The 18963-nt window shown below is 42.6% G+C and overlaps 1 pseudogene; it reads left to right on the forward strand.

Annotated features, from left to right (window-relative positions):
* The first annotated feature begins 12702 nt into the window (after positions 1-12702).
* Positions 12703-18963, forward strand: LOC132522895 (cell division control protein 42 homolog; annotated as a pseudogene).

Genomic DNA, 18963 nt, shown 5'->3' on the forward strand with positions numbered 1-18963 from the left:
ACAATACATAAATAAATGGACATAGCTATATTGAAATGAAACTTTATTTACAAAAAGTTGGTAAACCAGATTTGGCCCATGGCTGTAGTTAGCTGACCCCTGATTTAGATTATTACTGTCAGTAGAACCTAAGTAATATTAAAGTATTAATTATAATAACATAATTAGTAATGCTAAATAAGGGCAAGAAAAATTAATATTACAGAATAAAAAAAGTTTATGAATTATGTGTCTTAATTTTATGAACCTTCCAAACATCAGCAGTCCATCAACGGAACACCTGAACAGGTGCAATATTAAAGAGAATCAGCAAAAAACTGAGAAAGAGCAGGAAGTGAAGTAGGAGAAAACCAAGAGAATGGGTGTCCTGGAAGTCAAGAAAGCATGTCAGGGAGAAGAAAGTGATCTATGGATTGATGGAGGGAAAAATCTAGTGAAATGGCCTTGAGGGATCATGGGAGATGAGTCATCTAGACAGTAATTATAGACAGTTTATCCATGTCAGCATCATTATGTATATTACTGCTCCTCTAATCAATCATGTCGCTTTGCCTCCTAAGTAGAGTTAAAGCCTGATATTGTATACTGTGTTAGGAATATTCCCAACTGTGTGCTAGTGTAGGGCAAATTCAGAAGTTTTGTGTATAAACAATATTTTTGTCTTATAACCATCAATATCACGTTCCTTTTATCCTCACTGCCCCTCAAAACAAAGAAAACACCTGGGACTAGAACCACTAGGTTTTCAAATAAGCTGAAATCAGAGTTTTGTAGCATTGAAATTGAGTCTTTTCACCAAAGTATAATATAGCTTGAAATAGGAAACAGCAATTAAGAGTCTGCCCAAATCCACTGACCAGCATTAGGACTGCGCTAATCTTTCTTAGTTGAGAACACTATAGAAGAAAGTCCCATTGGGCCTGGCAGTAAGATGCTTTCAGGCAGTTGAGAAAATCCAATTTACCTTTGCAGAACGTTTGCACGTTGTGCCACCTGCCTCTGGCAGCAGAGAAGACCTAAATTGCACACCCTGAAGGGTGTTTAAGTACAAAAACAAGGCTGCCTTTGACACAGTGAATGGAACCAGGGTGCACCTGCACTTCCAAATTTCTCAATTTCAGCCCAAGATGGGCTCGGTCCAAGCATTCCTGTGAAAGTTCCTGTTCAGGTTTCCCATCTGAACGCTCACACCAGCAGGGACAGAAGATGCTCCACACTGGTGCCTCCAACACATGGCAGTTGTGCTCCCTGAAGCTTACAACTCAGTCGTTGCTTAAGGGGCCTAAGCAAGGGCTTTTAAGCCCGCCCAGGACCTTCCCACTTGACAGAGGCTGTAGCGCCGTGAGCCTTAAGGGAGTCCCTTCACACGACGCGAGCTCTCGGATCCAGCGCAGCACCAAGGCCACGCCTCTTACGTCCCCGCTCCATATGGCCCGCGCGCGGGCACGGAAACCTATTTCCAAGGGAGGGCGTTGACTCCAGAGGTCTCTCCCCAAAGGCATCCCGCGGGTAATTGGGCATCAGTTCCTCTTTCCTGCCTGAGTGTCTCCCCGTTCTGTGACGACCAAGTCCCGCTCCAAAGGTGCAAGAAGCTTCCGGGCTGTGGATTTAGCTTCTGTGCTGCGCGGAGCGGACCTGGAAGAACCGGAGTGGCTTAGGCAGTCAGTTGACCCACGTGACTCGCTTGGGCCCGGCTTAATGGTGCTCGCATTCCTTGGGTCACGTGAGGCCATGGGCAGTCTGGAGGATCGGCATCCAGCTCTTTATGCGCGTGCGCTGTCAATCTACTCCCCCCACCCCCCACCCTGGAAAAATCTTTCAAATGGCATACTCAATACTGGTTCATTTTGCCCTGCTACCTTCCTCTCCGAGGTCGGGACACACAAGCCCAAGTTTTCTTCCTTCCCGGCGCCTGGTGCAGGTGAAGGATCTGGAACCAGGCAGTCAAAAGGTGCGGAGACCACTGGGACGTGGCAGTTTTCCTTCGTGTTCGCGTATGCCTGCTGTCACGTTCAGCGAGCTGCGAACGCTGCAAGTCTGCCGGGGTTTTGTTTTGTTTTGTTTTTTAACATCTTTATTGGAGTATAATTGCTTTACAATGGTGTGTTAGTTTCTGCTGTATAACAAAGTGAATCAGCTATATGTATACATATAACCCCATATCCCCTCCCTCCGGCGTCTCCCTCCCACCCTCCCTATCCCACCCCTCTAGGTGGTCACAAAGCACAGAGCTGATCTCCCTGTGCTATGCAGCTGCTTCCCACTAGCTATTTTACATTTGGTAGTGTATATATGTCCATGCTACTCTCTCACTTCCTCCCAGCTTACCCTTCTCCCTCCCCGTGTCCTTAAACAGAACTTTAAGAAGTTAGCCAAGATAAAATGAGAAACTGATTTAGACTTAGGTCCCAGATTTACAGTTTCAATGATTTAGGAGAATTCCTTGGTAGCCATACTGAGCCTCAGTTTTCACATTTGTAAAAGGGTGAGGATTAAAAAAACTGATACTTCTGGAAACGCCTGTCATTCTGATTGGATATTTTTAAAATGTTGACTGAAATTTAAATGGATAAATTATAAAAAGAAGATGACAAAAAGGCCTATTATCATTTCATTACCCAGATAAATCCTGGTGGTCCACTGATAGGAGAAGGGGCTTCTCTAAGTAGTTTTCTTCATCCTGATTTCTGGACACTCCCTTCTTTAATCTGCTTTTGGAGGCAGGGGGTGACATTTTGGCAAGTTTTTTTTTTTTTAAACATCTTTATTGGAGTATAATTGCTTTACAATGGTGTGTTAGTTTCTGCTATATAACAAAGTGAATCAGTTATACATATACATATATCCCCATATCTCTTCCCTCTTGTGTCTCCCTCCCTCCTGCCTGGGTTTTTGATCCCCAAGCTCGCAGTTCTCTGGAGGTCGGATGCCGGGGCCCAGCAGTGTTGGTGCGTGCGGAGGTCACTTGGTGCCAGACTCAGTCCTGTCCCTCGCCTCTTGGGCCCTTCTTTTTCTGAAACCACGATCCCTAGAGTTAGTTCCTCCAGGATATTCTATAGACCCTGTGACCAGCTTTTTCATTTTCCTTCCTGGGGCCAATACTTTCTACAGTGTCTACAGCCAAAATATCTCACCACCAGGAGGACCTTCACCACCAACTGGTCATTTAGGACTCTTCCTCATTTGTGGAAATCCACGGGCCTTTTGCCACTTCTCTTTTCTGGTAGGCTATCTCTCAGGCTTAAGGTAGTGCAAGCCTCCCACCTGTAAAAAATGGGTCATCCCTATGGCCCTTAAGACAAATTACATTAAACTGACCCCCATCATTTTTTAGACTTTTAACCCTCCAGTTTAGTTTGTTCTTTCCTCATGGTCTTGATTACCAACCCATCTTGGGACCAGAAGAATTCATTCACCTTCACCTTTAAAAGGTGGAGGTTGGTTGGCACCTTTCCTCAGGCTGCGTTGTTAAAACACATGTTTCAAAATCAGGTATAACTTTTCCTTTGGTATTTAGGTTTAACAATTTTATGAAACAATATTTTTCTCTTTGAGCTGTCCTGGCATCATGCACTTCTGAACCAAATAATTCATATCTGATCCTTATATCAAAGGAATAGGTTTGGCATTAGCTTCAATGGAAGACTACCTCAAAGCCTGTCCTCTGTGAATGCTCTTCCTTGGACTTAAGCTGCTGCTGTGTGGAATCCCAAATAAACCCATATGGAGGAGAACTGAGGCTTCTGGCCAGCAGCCCCAGCTGAGTTTCCAGCTGGCATCTACCAACAACTGTCTGCCTTGAGAGGGAGGTCAGTTGGGCCTTCTTTCTTCCACGCCTTGGAGAATGGAGTCATTTTCAAGATGTAGTCTATGAGTGAGGTTTGGGAAAACAGATATTAGTTGGTATGTTGCAGTGAGATGGGAATGAATGACAAGCAGAAGTTGGCAGAGGGGACTTCCGGGAAGATGGCGGAAGAGTAAGACGTGGAGATCACCTTCCTCTCCACAGATACACCAGAAGTACATCTACGCGTGGAACAACTCCTACGGAGCACCTACTGAACGCTGGCAGAAGACCTCAGACCTCCCAAAAGGCAAGGAACCCCCCACGTACCTGGTTAGGGCAAAAGAAAAAACTAAACAGAGACAAAAGGATAGGGACGGGTCCTGCACCAGCGGGAGAGAGCTGTGAAGGAGGAAAAGTGTCCACACACTAGGAAGCCCCTTCGCGGGTGGAGACTTCGGGAGGCGGAGTGGGGGAGCTTGGGAGCTGCGGAGGAGAACACAGCAACAGGGGTGCGGAGGGCAAAGCGGACAGATTCCAGCGCAGAGGATCGGGCCGACCGGCACTCACCAGCCGAGAGGCTTGTCTGCTGGCCCGCCGGGGCGGGCGGGACTGGGAGCTGAGGCTCCGGCTTTTGTCGGAGCGCCGGGAGAGGACTGAGGTTGGCGGCGTGAACACAGCCTGCAGGGCGTTGGTGCGCCGCGGCTGGCCGGGAGAGAGTCCGGGGAGGGGTCTGGACCTGCCGAAGAGGCAAGAGACTTTTACGTCCCTCTTTGTTTCCTGGTGCACGAGGAGAGAGGATTAAGAGCGCTGCTTGAGAGGGCTCCAGGGACGGGCGCGAGCCGCGGCTAAGATTGCGGAGCCCAGAGACGGACATGGGACGCTGAGGCCGCTGCTGCCGCCGCCAGGAGGCCTGTGTGCGAGCACAGGTCACTAGCCACACGCCCTTCCGGGGAGCCTGTGCAGCCCGCCACTGCCAGGGTCCCGGGATCCGGGGACGGCTCCCCCGGGAGAGCGCACGGCGCCCTCAGGCTGCAGCGTCACGCCGGCCTCTGCCGCTGCAGGCCCGCCCCGCACTCCGTGACCCTCCCTACCCCCCGGCCTGGGTGAGCCAGAGCCTCCGAATCAGCGGCTCCTTTAACCCCGTCCTGTCTGAGCAAAGAACAGACGCCCTCCGGCGACCTACGCGCACAGGCGGGGCCAAATCCAAAGCTGAGCCCCTGGGAACTGTGAGAACAAAGAAGAGAAAGGGAAATCTCTCCCAGCAGCCTCAGAAGCAGCGGATTAAAGCTCCACAATCAACTTGATATACCCTGCATCTGTGGAATACCTGAATAGACAACGAATCATCCCAAATTAAGGAGCCCTGTGGATGAAAGGCTCTTGGTGCTGCAGCCAGGAGTCAGTGCTGTGCCTCTGAGGTGGGAGAGCCAACTTCAGGACACTGGTCCACAAGAGGCCTCCCAGCTGCACATAATATCAAACAGCAAAAATCTCCGAGAGATCTCCATCTCAACGCCAGCACCCAGCTTCACTCAACGACCAGCAAGCTACAGGGCTGGACATCCTATGCCAAACAACTAGCAAGACAGGAACACAACCCCACCCATTAGCAGAGAGGCTGCCCAAAATCATAGTAAGTCTACAGACACCCCAAAACACACCACCAGACGTGGACCTGCCCACCAGAAAGACAAGATCCAGCCTCATACACCAGAACACAGGCACTAGTACCCTCCACCAGGAAGCCTACACAACCCACTGAACCAACCTTAGCCACTGGGGACAGACACAAAAAACAACAGGAACTACGAACCTTCAGCCTGCAAAAAAGGAGACCCCAAACACAGTAAGATAAGCAAAATGAAAAGACAGAAAAACACACAGCAGTTGAAGGAGCAAGATAAAAACCCACCAGACCTAACAAATGAAGAGGAAATAGGCAGTCTACCTGAAAAAGAATTCAGAATAATGATAGTAAGGTTGATCCGAAATCTTGGAGATAGAATGGACAATAGAATGGACAAATTGCAAGAATCAGTTAACAAGGACCTAGAAGAACTAAAGATGAAACAAGCAACAATGAACAACACAATAAATGAAATTAAAAGTACTCTAGATGGGATCAATAGCAGAATAACTGAGGCAGAAGAACGGATAAGTGACCTGGAAGATAAAATAGTGGAAATAACTACTGCAGAGCAGAAAAAAGAAAAAAGAATGGAAAGAACTGAGGACAGTCTCAGAGACCTCTGGGACAACATTAAACGCACCAACATTCGAATTATAGGGGTTCCAGAAGAAGAAGAGAAAAAGAAAGGGACTGAGAAAATATTTGAAGAGATTATAGTTGAAAACTTCCCTAATATGGGAAAAGAAATAGTTAATCAAGTCCAGGAAGCACAGAGAGTCCCATACAGGATAAATCCAAGGAGAAATACGCCAAGACACATATTAATCAAACTGTCAAAAATTAAATACAAAGAAAACATATTAAAAGCAGCAAGGGAAAAACAACAAATAACACACAAGGGAATCCCCATAAGGTTAACAGCTGATCTTTCAGCAGAAACTCTGCAAGCCAGAAGAGAGTGGCAGGACATATTGAAAGTGTTGAAGGAGAAAAACCTGCAACCAATATTACTTTACCCAGCAAGGATCTCATTCAGATTTGATGGAGAAATTAAAACCTTTACAGACAAGCAAAAGCTGAGAGAGTTCAGCACCACCAAACCAGCTCTACAACAACTGCTAAAGGAACTTCTCTAGGCAAGAAACACAAAAGAAGGAAAGGACCTACAATAATGAACCCAAAACAATTAAGAAAATGGGAATAGGAACACACATATCGATAATTACCTTAAATGTAAATGGACTAAATGCTCCCACCAAAAGACACAGATTGGCTGAATGGATACAAAAACAAGACCCATATATTTGCTGTCTACAAGAGACCCACTTCAGACCTAGAGACACACACAGACTGAAAGTAAGGGGATGGAAAAAGGTATTTCATGCAAATGGAAACCAAAAGAAAGCTGGAGTAGCAATTCTCAGATCAGACAAAATAGACTTTAAAACAAAGACTATTAGAAGAGACAAAGAAGGACACTACATAATGATCAAGGGATCGATCCAAGAGGAAGATATAACAATTGTAAATATTTATGCACCCAACTTAGGTGCACCTCAATACATAAGGCAAATACTGACAACCATAAAAGGGGAAATCGACAGTAACACATTCATAGTAGGGGACTTTAACACCCCACTTTCACCAATGGACAGATCATCCAAAATGAAAATAAATAAGGAAACACAAGCTTTAAATGATACATTAAACGAGATGGAGTTAATTGATATTTATAGGACATTCCATCCAAAAACAACAGAATACACATTTTTCTCAAGTGCTCATGGAACATTCTCCAGGATAGATCATATCTTGGGTCACAAATCAAGCCTTGGTAAATTTAAGAAAATTGAAATTGTATCAAGTATCTTTTCTGACCACAACGCCATGAGACTAGATATCAATTACAGGAAAAGATCTGTAAAAAATACAAACACATGGAGGCTAAACAATACACTACTTAATAATGAAGTGACCACTGAAGAAATCAAAGAGGAAATCAAAAAATACCTAGAAACAAACGACAATGGAGACACAACGACCCAAAACCTGTGGGATGCAGCAAAAGCAGTTCTAAGGGGGAAGTTTATAGCAATACAAGCCCACCTTAAGAAGCAGGAAACATCTCGAATAAACAACCTAACCTTGCACCTCAAGCAATTAGAGAAAGAAGAACAAAAAAACCCCAAAGCTAGCAGAAGGAAAGAAATCATAAAAATCAGATCAGAAATAAATGAAAAAGAAATGAAGGAAACAATAGCAAAGATCAATAAAGCTAAAAGCTGGTTCTTTGAGAAGATAAACAAAATAGATAAACCACTAGCCAGACTCATCAAGAAAAAAAGGGAGAAGACTCAAATCAATAGAATTAGAAATGAAAAAGGAGAGGTAACAACTGACACTGCAGAAATAAAAGAGATCATGAGAGATTACTACAAGCAACTCTATGCCAATAAAATGGACAATCTGGAAGAAATGGACAAATTCTTGGAAATGCACAACCTGCCAAGACTGAATCAGGAAGAAATAGAAAATATGAACAGACCAATCACAAGCACTGAAATTGAAAGTGTGATTAAAAATCTTCCAACAAAGAAAAGCCCAGGACCAGATGGCTTCACAGGCGAATTCTATCAAACATTTAGAGAAGAGCTAACACCTATCCTTCTCAAACTCTTCCAAAATATAGCAGAGGGAGGAACACTCCCAAACTCCTTCTACGAGGCCACCATCACCTTGATACCAAAACCAGACAAGGATGTCACAAAGAAAGAAAACTACAGGCCAATATCACTGATGAACATAGATGCAAACATCCTCAACAAAATACTAGCAAACAGAATCCAACAGCACATGAAAAGGATCATACACCATGATCAAGTGGGGTTTATTCCAGGAATGCAAGGATTCTTCAATATACACAAATCAATCAATATGATAAACCATATTAACAAATTGAAGGAGAAAAACCATATGATTATCTCAGTAAATGCAGAGAAAGCTTTCGACAAAATTCAACACCCATTTATGATAAAAACCCTGCAGAAAGTAGGCATAGAGGGAACTTTCCTCAACATAATAAAGGCCATATATGACAAACCCACAGCCAACATCGTCCTCAATGGTGAAAAATTGAACGCATTTCCACTAAGATCAGGAACAAGACAAGGTTGCCCACTCTCACCACTCTTATTCAAATAGTTTTAGAAGTTTTAGCCACAGCAATCAGAGAAGAAAAGGAAATAAAAGGAATCCAAATTGGAAAAGAAGAAGTAAAGCTGTCACTGTTTGCAGATGACATGATACTATGCATAGAGAATCCTAAAGATGCTATCAGAAAACTACTAGAGCTAATCAATGAATTTGGTAAAGTAGCAGGATACAAAATTAATGCACAGAAATCTATGGCATTCCTATACACTAATGATGAAAAATCTGAAAGTGAAATCAAGAAAACACTCCCATTTACCATTGCAACAAAAAGAATAAAATATCTAGGAATAAACCTACCTAAGGAAACAAAAGACCTGTATGCAGAAAAGTATAAGACTCTGATGAAAAAAATTAAAGATGATACAAATAGATGGAGAGATATACCATGTTCTTGGGTTGGAATAATCAACACTGTGAAAATGACTATACTACTCAAAGCAATCAAGATTCAATGCAATCGCTATCAAACTACCACTGGCATTTTTCACAGAACTAGAACAAAAATTTCACAATTTGTATGGAAACGCAAAAGACCCCGAATAGCCAAAGCAATCTTGAGAATGAAAAACGGAGCTGGAGGAATCGCTTCCTGACTTCAGACTATATGACAAAGCTACAGTAATCAAGACAGTATGGTACTGGCACAAAAACAGAAAGATAGATCAATGGAACAGGATAGAAAGCCCAGAGATACACCCACGCACATAAGGTCACCTTATGTTTGATAAAGGAGGCAGGAATGTACAGTGGAGAAAGGACAGCCTCTTCAATAAGTGGTGCTCAGAAAACTGGACAGGTACATGTAAAAGTATGAGATTAGATCACTCCCTAACACCATACACAAAAATAAGCTCAAAATGGATTAAAGACCTAAATGTAAGGCCAGAAACTATCAAACTCTTAGAGGAAAACATAGGCAGAACACTCTATGATATAAATCACAGCAAGATCCTTTTCGACCCACCTCCTACAGAAATGGAAATAAAAACAAAAATAAACAAATGGGACCTAATGAAACTTCAAAGCTTTTGCACAGCAAAGGAAACCATAAACAAGACCAAAAGACAACCCTCAGAACGGGAGAAAATATTTGCAAATGAAGCAACTGACAAAGGATTAATTTCCAAAATTTATAAGCAACTCATGCAGCTCAATAACAAAAAAACAAACAACCCAATCCAAAAATGGGCAGAAGACCTAAATAGACATTTCTCCAAAGAAGATATACAGACTGCCAACAAACACATGAAAGAATGCCCAACATCATTAATCATTAGAGAAATGCAAATCAAAACTGCGATGAAATATCATTTCACACCAGTCAGAATGGGCATCATCAAAAAATCTAGAAACAATAAATGCTGGAGAGGGTGTGGAGAAAAGGGAACACTCTTGCACTGCTGGTGGGAATGTGAATTAGTACAGCCACTATGGAGAACAGTATGGAGTTTCCTTAAAAAACTACAAGTAGAACTCCCATATAACCCAGCAATCCCACTACTGGGCATATACCCTGAGAAAACCATAATTCAAAAAGAGTCATGTACCAAAATGTTCATTGCAGCTCTATGTACAATAGCCCAGAGATGGAAATAACCTAAGTGTCCATCATTGGATGAATGGATAAAGAAGATGTGGCACATATATACAATGGAATATTACTAAGCCATAAAAAGAAACGAAATTGAGCTATTTGTAATGAGGTGGATGGACCTAGAGTCTGTCATACAGAGTGAAGTAAGTCAGAAAGAGAAAGACAGATAGTGTATGCTAACACATATATATGGAATTTAAGAAAAAAAATGTCATAAGAACCTAGGGGTAAGACAGGAATAAAGACACAGACTTACTAGAGAATGGACTTGAGGATATGGGGAGGGGGAAGGGTAAGCTGGGACAAAGCAAGAGAGAGGCATGGACATATATACACTACCAAATGTAAGGTAGATAGCTAGCGGGAAGCAACCGCATAGCACAGGGAGATTAGCTCGGTGCTTTGTGACCGCCTGGAGGGGTGGGATAGGGAGGGTGGGAGGGAGGGAGACTCAAGAGGGAAGAGATATGGGAACATATGTTAAAAAAAAGTTATTGAATTTGTTACAATGAAAACAAAAAAAAGAAATAAAAGGAATCCAAATCGGAAAAGAAAAACTGTCACTCTTTGCAGATGACATGACACTATACATAGAGAATCCTGAAGATGCTATCAGAAAACTACTAGAGCTAATCAATGAATTTGGTAAAGTAGCAGGATACAAAATTAATGCACAGAAATCTCTTGCATTCCTATACACTAATGATGAAAATTCTGAAAGAGAAATTAAGGAAACACTCCCATTTACCATTGCAACAAAAAGAATAAAATATCTAGGAATAAACCTACCTAAGGAAACAAAAGACCTGTATGCAGAAAATTATAAGACTCTGATGAAAAAAATTAAAGATACAAATAGATGGAGAGATATACCATGTTCTTGGGTTGGAATAATCAACACTGTGAAAATGACTATACTACCCAAAGCAATCTAGATTCAATGCAATCGCTATCAAACTACCACTGGCATTTTTCACAGAACTAGAACAAAAATTTCACAATTTGTATGGAAACGCAAAAGACCCCGAATAGCCAAAGCAATTTTGAGAACGAAAGAAGGAACTGGAGGAATCAGGATCCCAGACTTCAGACTATACTACAAAGCTACAGTTATCAAGACGGTATGGTAATGGCACAAAAACAGAAAGATAGATCAATGGAACAGGATAGAAAGCCCAGAGATAAACCCACGCACATATGGTCACCTTATCTTTGACAAAGGAGGCAGAAATGTACAGTGGAGAAAGGACAGCCTATTCAATAAGTGGTGCTGGGAAAACTGGACAGCTACATGTAAAGGTATGAAATTAGATCACTCCCTAACACCATACACAAAAATAAGCTCAAAATGGATTAAAGACCTAAATGTAAGGCCAGAAACTATCAAACTCTTAGAGGAAAACATAGGCAGAACACTCTATGACATAAATCACAGCAAGGTCCTTTTTGACCCACCTCCTAGAGAAATGGAAATAAAAACAAGAGTAAACAAATGGGACCTAATGAAACTTAAAAGCTTTTGCGCAGCAAAGGAAACCATAAAGAAGACCAAAAGACAACCCTCAGAATGGGAGAAAATATTTGCAAATGAAGCAACTGACAAAGGATTGATCTCCAAAATTTATAAGCAACTCATGCAGCTTAATAACAAAAAAACAAACAACCCAATCCAAAAATGGGCAGAAGACCTAAATAGACATTTCTCCAAAGAAGATATACAGAGTGCCAACAAACACATGAAAGAATGCTCAACATCACTAATCATGAGAGAAATGCAAATCAAAACTACAATGAGATATCATCTCACACCAGTCAGAATGGGCATCATCAAAAAATCTAGAAACAATAAATGCTGGAGAGGGTGTGGAGAAAAGGGAACCCTCTTACACTGTTGGTGGGAATGTAAATTGATACAGCCACTGTGGAGAACAGTATGGAGGTTCCTTAAAAAGCTACAAATAGAACTACCATATGACCCAGCAATCCCACTACTGGGCATATACCCTGAGAAAACCATAATTCAAAAAGAGTCATGTACCAAAATGTTCATTGCAGCTCTATTTACAATAGCCCGGAGATGGAAACAACCTAAGTGTCCATCATCGGATGAATGGATAAAGAAGATGTGGCACATATATACAATGGAATATTACTCAGCCATAAAAAGAGACGAAATTGAGCTATTTGTAATGAGGTGGATAGACCTAGAGTCTGTCATACAGAGTGAAGTAAGTCAGAAAGAGAGAGACAAATACCGTATGCTAACACATATATATGGAATTTAAAAAAAAATGTCATGAAAAACCTAGGGGTGAAACAGGAATAAAGACACAGAAAAAAAAAAAAAAGAAGTTGGCAGAAAGGGGGGGCTTCCCTTGTGGCGCAGTGGTTGAGAGTCCGCCTGCTGTTGCAGGGGACATGGGTTCGTGCCCCGGTCCGGGAGGATCCCACATGCCGCAGAGCGGCTGGGCCCGTGAGCCATGGCCGCTGAGTCTGCGCATCCGGAACCTGTGCTCCGCAACGGGAGAGGCCACAACAGTGAGAGGCCCGTGTACTGAATTATATTTGGACTATTTCCAGTGGAGTAAAAAATATTTCAGCAATGCAGACAATTTGTGTTGTGAGTGATGGTGTTGTTGGTAAGATGTGTCTTGATATGCTATACAACAATAAGTTAATGTCTGAATACGTTCCATGGTTTCTGACAACTATGCAGTCAGTAACTGGTGAGAGCCATACACTTATGGACTTTTTGATCCTGCAGGACAAGAAAGATTTGACAGAACAACCCCTCAGCTATCCACAAACATATATTTCTAGTCTTTTTCAGTGGTCTTCAGCCCTTATTTGGAAATGTGAAAGAAAAGTGGGTACCTGAGATAATTCACCATTGTTTGAAGACTCCTTATTTGTTGGAGCCAAAACTGATCTCAGAAATGTGATACCCTCTATTATCGAGAAGCTTGCCAAGAACACAGAAACCTCTCCCTCCGCAGACTGCTGAAATGCTGTTCTGTGACCTGAAGGCTGTCGAATACATGCAGTGTTCTGCATTCTCAGAGAAGAACCTAAAGTTTGCATTTGACAAAACACTACTGACTGCCTCGGAGACTCTGGAACCGAAGAAAAGCTGCAGGTGAGTGCTGCTTTGAACATATCTCCAGAACTCTGCACCATTGGTGTTGTCATCAGACTAAAAGCAATGTTTAAATCAAATTAAAAATTAAGGCTCTGAGCCAATTTAATGGCTCTGAGCCATTTTTACAATTTAATTGTAAAAATGTATAATTTATATGATACGTTACTTTTTTGTGCTATGAATGCTTATAAAGTGTTAGAGAAAAGCTTTTTGATGTCCAAAGTGTTTCCTGTGTAAATAGTGTCTGTTGGTTGACAAATCTAAAGTTTCTGTGTTGATGGCATTATTGCAGTGTTAGCAGATGCTTGCCAGCAGGTGTGACTAGTAAACACTGACAATATAGAGGCTTCTTGCCAAAAAAACAAGTTTGGGGACAATGAAGGTGAATTTACCACACTGAAGTCCTCCAGCAGTCATAGAAAAAACCATGTCCTGTCCGACGTGTAACTCCTGCCAAAAGTTGACCTTATCTATGGTAAAAGAGGCCATACCATTGTGGCCCTTGAAACTTGTCTGTATTATCTTTTATTCAGTGAAAAGTTCACACACCCAAGTGGTTGTAACTGATACCTCTGAATGTATTGTGGGAACAGATGTGTTGTGTATGTATAATACTTCTCTTGATTATTAGGAATGTTCCCAGTGGGGAAATGACACAAATTGAACAGTGCTAGTGGGATGAGTATACAACTAGGAGCCCACCTGGATCTTTCAGCCCAGTTATGTGATACCAGTAGAGCAGGACAGGATGCCAGGCGAAGGGAGGAGAGGGGATGAGCAGATAACTATACTGACTATGGAAGTGGTAGTAAGAAGATACATAAGGAAACTATCTAGAAGGCTATACAGACTGCCCTCCTATTTCGACAGGCTAGTTCTAATGAGCCTTTTGAGCTTCAAATATCAGTGCTTGACAGTGCTTGCAGTAGACTGCATCTGTGGCACTAGGCAGTGGTGCCCACTAGGGTTTTGGACACAGCATTTTTCTAACACCACTGCCTGGTATACTCCATTTGAGGGGTAATTATTGGCCTGTTGTTGAGTGCTGGTGGACCCTGAGAAGCTAACTAAGCAATAGCACATGATGTTATTCTCTGACCTGCCCATTCTGGAATGGGTCAAAAATAAAAATGTCAACAAAGTGGGTATTGCCTAGAAAGCATGCATTATGAAATGGAAATGGTATATCCAGGAAAGAAGTAAGACTTGGTATATTACTTTTCTATTGCTGCTGTAACAAAGTACCACAAACTTAGTAGCTTAAAACAACACAAAATTATCTTACAGTTCTGAAAGCTAGAAGTCCAAAATGCGTTTCAGTAGACTGAAATAAAGGTGTTGGCACAGCTGCCTTCCTTCTAGAGGTTCTAAGGAAGAATCAGTTTCCTTACGTTTTCCAGTTTCTGGAGGGTCTTGGCTCATGACCCCTTCCTTACATCATTTCAGCCTCTTGCTTCCATCATTACATCTCCTACTTCCTCTTCTATAGTCAAATCTCCCTCTGGCCTCTTTCTGTTAAGGACACTTGTGATTACATTTAGGGCCCAAACGGCTAATCCCCATCTCAGGATCCCTAACTTGATCACATGTGCAAAATCCCTTTTACCACATAAATTAACACTCATAGGTTACAGGGATTAGAACCTGGAAATCTCTGGGGGCTGTTATTCAACCTACCACACCGGGCATTAGTGGAATCTCACAGCTACATAATTACTAGGAAGATGTGGCTATCTCAGATGCAGGATCTATGCTATCACCTTAGGCTTCTTGGGGGCCTGGGTACACTACAGCTCCTAAGGATGCCTAAGCCTCATGGATATGCCAGCTAAGTTAAAGGTCAATGGGGCTGTGTAGGAAAGAGTTAACATAGCAGATCTGAGCCTGCTTATCCTTAGGAAGTTCTGCTTACAAGGTTGGCCTTTTGCCAGTGTCTGAGATGTGATTTGGAGAGGGTTCCCACCATCCACAGAACGATAAGAGTGGCTCATTGTACCTAAAATGTTTGTACAACCAGTGTGGATTATGCTGGATACCTGCTTTCCTCCTGGGAGTCTGGAATTTTGGTATGTGTTAGGCAGAAGGTGCCTACATGACCAGTCCCCCAATAAAGCCTTGGGCTCTAATGTGCTTGATCCATGTGCCTTTTCTATCTGCTGTCTTGTTTTGTATCATTTCACAGTAATAAATCTTAGCTGTGAGTACAACTATATGCTGAACATTGTCCGTCCTCCTAGTAAATCATCAGACCTTGGGGGAGGGTGGTCTTGAGGACCCCTAACTCAGTTGGTGTCAGAAATGGGATTTGCTAGCCCAACTCTGACTCACTGAAATATGGCAAAAGCAGCTTGAGAAAAGTAAAGGTGAAGGAGTGAGGGATAACACATCTTTAGTATTAACTATGCTGGCTATTGAGTCATTCACGGGATGAAACAGCAGTATTTTCTGAGAGGTAGAAGTTACCTGTGGAATTTGAAAATGATAGATCCAACTCCGGGAGAGTTGGCTTGCTGGATCTCCTGGCTGTTTCTGGCTGTGCTGGCTGAAGTGAGGGGCAAAAGTGCAGCCTGTGCTAAAATGTGCTAAAGTGAGGGGGAAAAGGTGATGCCTTTTTGTATTTTGTTCTCTCCTTAATGTGGGAGGAGAAGGGCCCCAAAATTCCCAAAGGTGAGTTTGGATGACCCAGAAATACTAAAAGTTTGTATTGCTCTTTTTTCCAAGTGGAAGGAAAAAAATGTTAGGTCAGTTCCCACGGCTGCAGCAGAGCAAACCAGAGGGGGAAAAGGGAAAAAAACACTAGGCCATTTCTTCAGCCTAGTTACCATCACTGGTACAGTAGCCCTATCCTCCCTCTCCTGCCCCCAATTCCAGCTGAGAGGCTTCCTTGGTAGCTCTAATGTTAATCCTGTAAATGTTAAATTTACTGGTAGAGGGTTGAGTAAATTTCCATTTAAAGGTTGAGGGGGGTGCGCTGTGTTGAAATAGCTTTGTGCTTTGTGGCTTTTGCATCTGGAGGTAGGATAAAAATTGATGGAAAATATTGTATGCTTATAATTTCATAAATGCTACAGGGATCATCCCAGTCAGGGAAAGCTGCAAAGAAAAAGTGTTAGTGGGACACACAAATAAATACTTGCTTTTTGCCATTGGTGGGTGGATTGAAATTTTTTTTTCTTTTTTGAGTGTTGAAAACAAAGCCAGTCTCTGTAACTGATGATATTTGTTATACTTTTTGCTTATTGTAACTTCTGGAAAAAAATGAAACAACATGGAAAGAGAGGCACTCTCCAGATAGAAATACACTTTTGGAGTTTTACAAAGCAGATTTGAGTTGCTAATGAGCTTTTCTAAAATCAGATGTCTGATCCATAAAGCCTGATGATTTTCCAGCCTGATGTGCATATTTTTGGGTGGGTCTGTTTGGACTCTAAGGCTGACGAGATAAAAAGGGTGTCATAAAGCCTCACTTGTCTGTTGGACTTGGAACATGGCTCTCTGGCCTTGTAGTATCTGGGCTTTGAATATGCTGCTAAAGAAAAGCTGCTGGCTTTTTTGGAATCCTGACGCTTAATTGCCTAGACCTGACTCTAAGCTGAAACCTGGTCTGGGCTATTTCAGCCTCAGCACTAGCTGTGCCAAACTAAAAGCTGACGAAGTTCTGCTCAAAAAATAAAACTTAGGTTCTGGAATAGTTACACATTTAAGACACTTCTCAGTGGGCTAAATTGTGGAAACATCATGGATGCTGGCTGGACCATCTGGGTCACAAATGCCCACAGAAAAGAGCTTATTTCTGATGGGGCCGTGTGAAATTGAGCTGCTGAGCAGCTCTATATTTCTGATACAGAGACTGAATGCATTCCTAATAGGGTTCCTGCAAAAGCTAGGGAGTGTGACACCTCCACCCACTACTAACAAGTCAGACTCTGGACCCCATTTCAGGGTCATCTCACTGCTGTTGACTTGTATTCAGCTTTCTAAATTAGTTGCAGTTTGCAATGGCGGTCTGATAGCCTGACTCCACGCCCCTCACCTTTTTCCTGGTATACACACCTTAGGAAGGCAGTTTGATTATTAAATGCAGCTGTCCCCGGAAAGGGACTGATCTTTTCTAGGCTGCTCCCTGGATAAATGATTAGGACAAACGGCATGGCAGGTTATTAAGCCCAATATAATTATCTTTTAAAAATTTAAGATTTCATTCTGACCCATTTCGAATATGATGGGTCTTTCTGGTTAAATTATACAAAAATGTTTTTCTGTGAAAATGCTTTTATGCCTTTTGCATACAACTTTTCCAGGTGAATGGTCTAGATGAGAGTAGGGGATAATTGAAAAAATGTTGTTATCATTGCTGAACAGGACACAACTGATTTTGTAATGATGCAGGAAAACGTAAAACCCCAGCACCTGGGGATGGGGAGGCAGGGGGGAAGGGCATTAATGATCTTTGTTTTTCAGAACTGTTCCTTTCAAGCTGCGAGTTCTCTGAATTAAACTGGTTGCTGAGCCTAGGCTCACACCTTACCAGCACTGAGATGGCAGGGGGTGACCCCAGCACTTGCCTGCAGAACACCTATAGATGTTGTCCACACTAGTGAAGCTGTTGAACTGATGTTATAGACAAGTAAAACTGTTTGGAACTGACTTGCCTCAGGCAGTCCCTCTGAAATCAAGGACTGAACTGCATAATTTGGACTGGACTGAGAACCCAGAGTGGGAGGTCTGACAGTACAAGGCCACATGGGGCCCTGATAGCCTGTGCTGCCTGACTAATGTATGTCCTGCTTGGCATGCCCCAACATTTGTGAACTCTTTGTTTCTATGGTTACCACTTGCAATCTCTGGGACTGTACTTGTCTGTGTGCCCCAACTATCATACTGCCTCAGCCCTGGAAAGCTTTCAGGTCAGCTTCAACTTTGTGGCTGTGCCTGAATTGATGCCTTGGGCTAGGTTAAAAAGAAAAAAAAGTTAATCAGAAGCTTAAGGATGATATCAACTGGCTTTTTCAGATAGATCTGTATAGTTAGTGGTACTTGTTTTAATTGGCTAAGCAAAGGACCCCGAAAGGGCATAACTGAGATCAGTACTGCAGGCTGCTCTCACCCTGCTGCAGGAGGTCCTACTGATAATACTTTTGCTGTAAAGATGCCTTGGCCAAGGGCCAAGAGCCTGCTTATCAGTGGAAAGTCCTGCTTACGGGTTGGCCTGGTGTCTAGGATGTGTTTTGGGGAGGGTTCCCACCATTCACAGAACTGATGAGAGTGGTTCATTGTACTTAAACTGTTTGTACAACCAGTGTGGTTTATGTTAAATACCTGCTTTCCTCCTGGGAGTCTGGAATTTTGGTATGTGTTAGGCAGAAGGTGCCTATATGACCAGCTCCCAATAAAAGCCTTGGGCACTGTCTCTAATGAGCTTCCCCAGGAGGTAATATTTCACATGTGTTGGCACAACTTGTTGATGGGGGAATTAAGCTGTCCTGTGTGACTCTACTGGGAGAGGACTCTTGGAAGCTTGTGCCTGGTTTTCTCTAGGCTTTTCACCATATGCCTTTTTCGTTTGCTGACTTTGTTTTGTATCCTTTCACTGTAATGAA

Source organism: Lagenorhynchus albirostris, chromosome 7 (assembly GCF_949774975.1).
Source record: "Lagenorhynchus albirostris chromosome 7, mLagAlb1.1, whole genome shotgun sequence".
In the NCBI taxonomy this organism is placed as follows: domain Eukaryota; kingdom Metazoa; phylum Chordata; class Mammalia; order Artiodactyla; family Delphinidae; genus Lagenorhynchus; species Lagenorhynchus albirostris.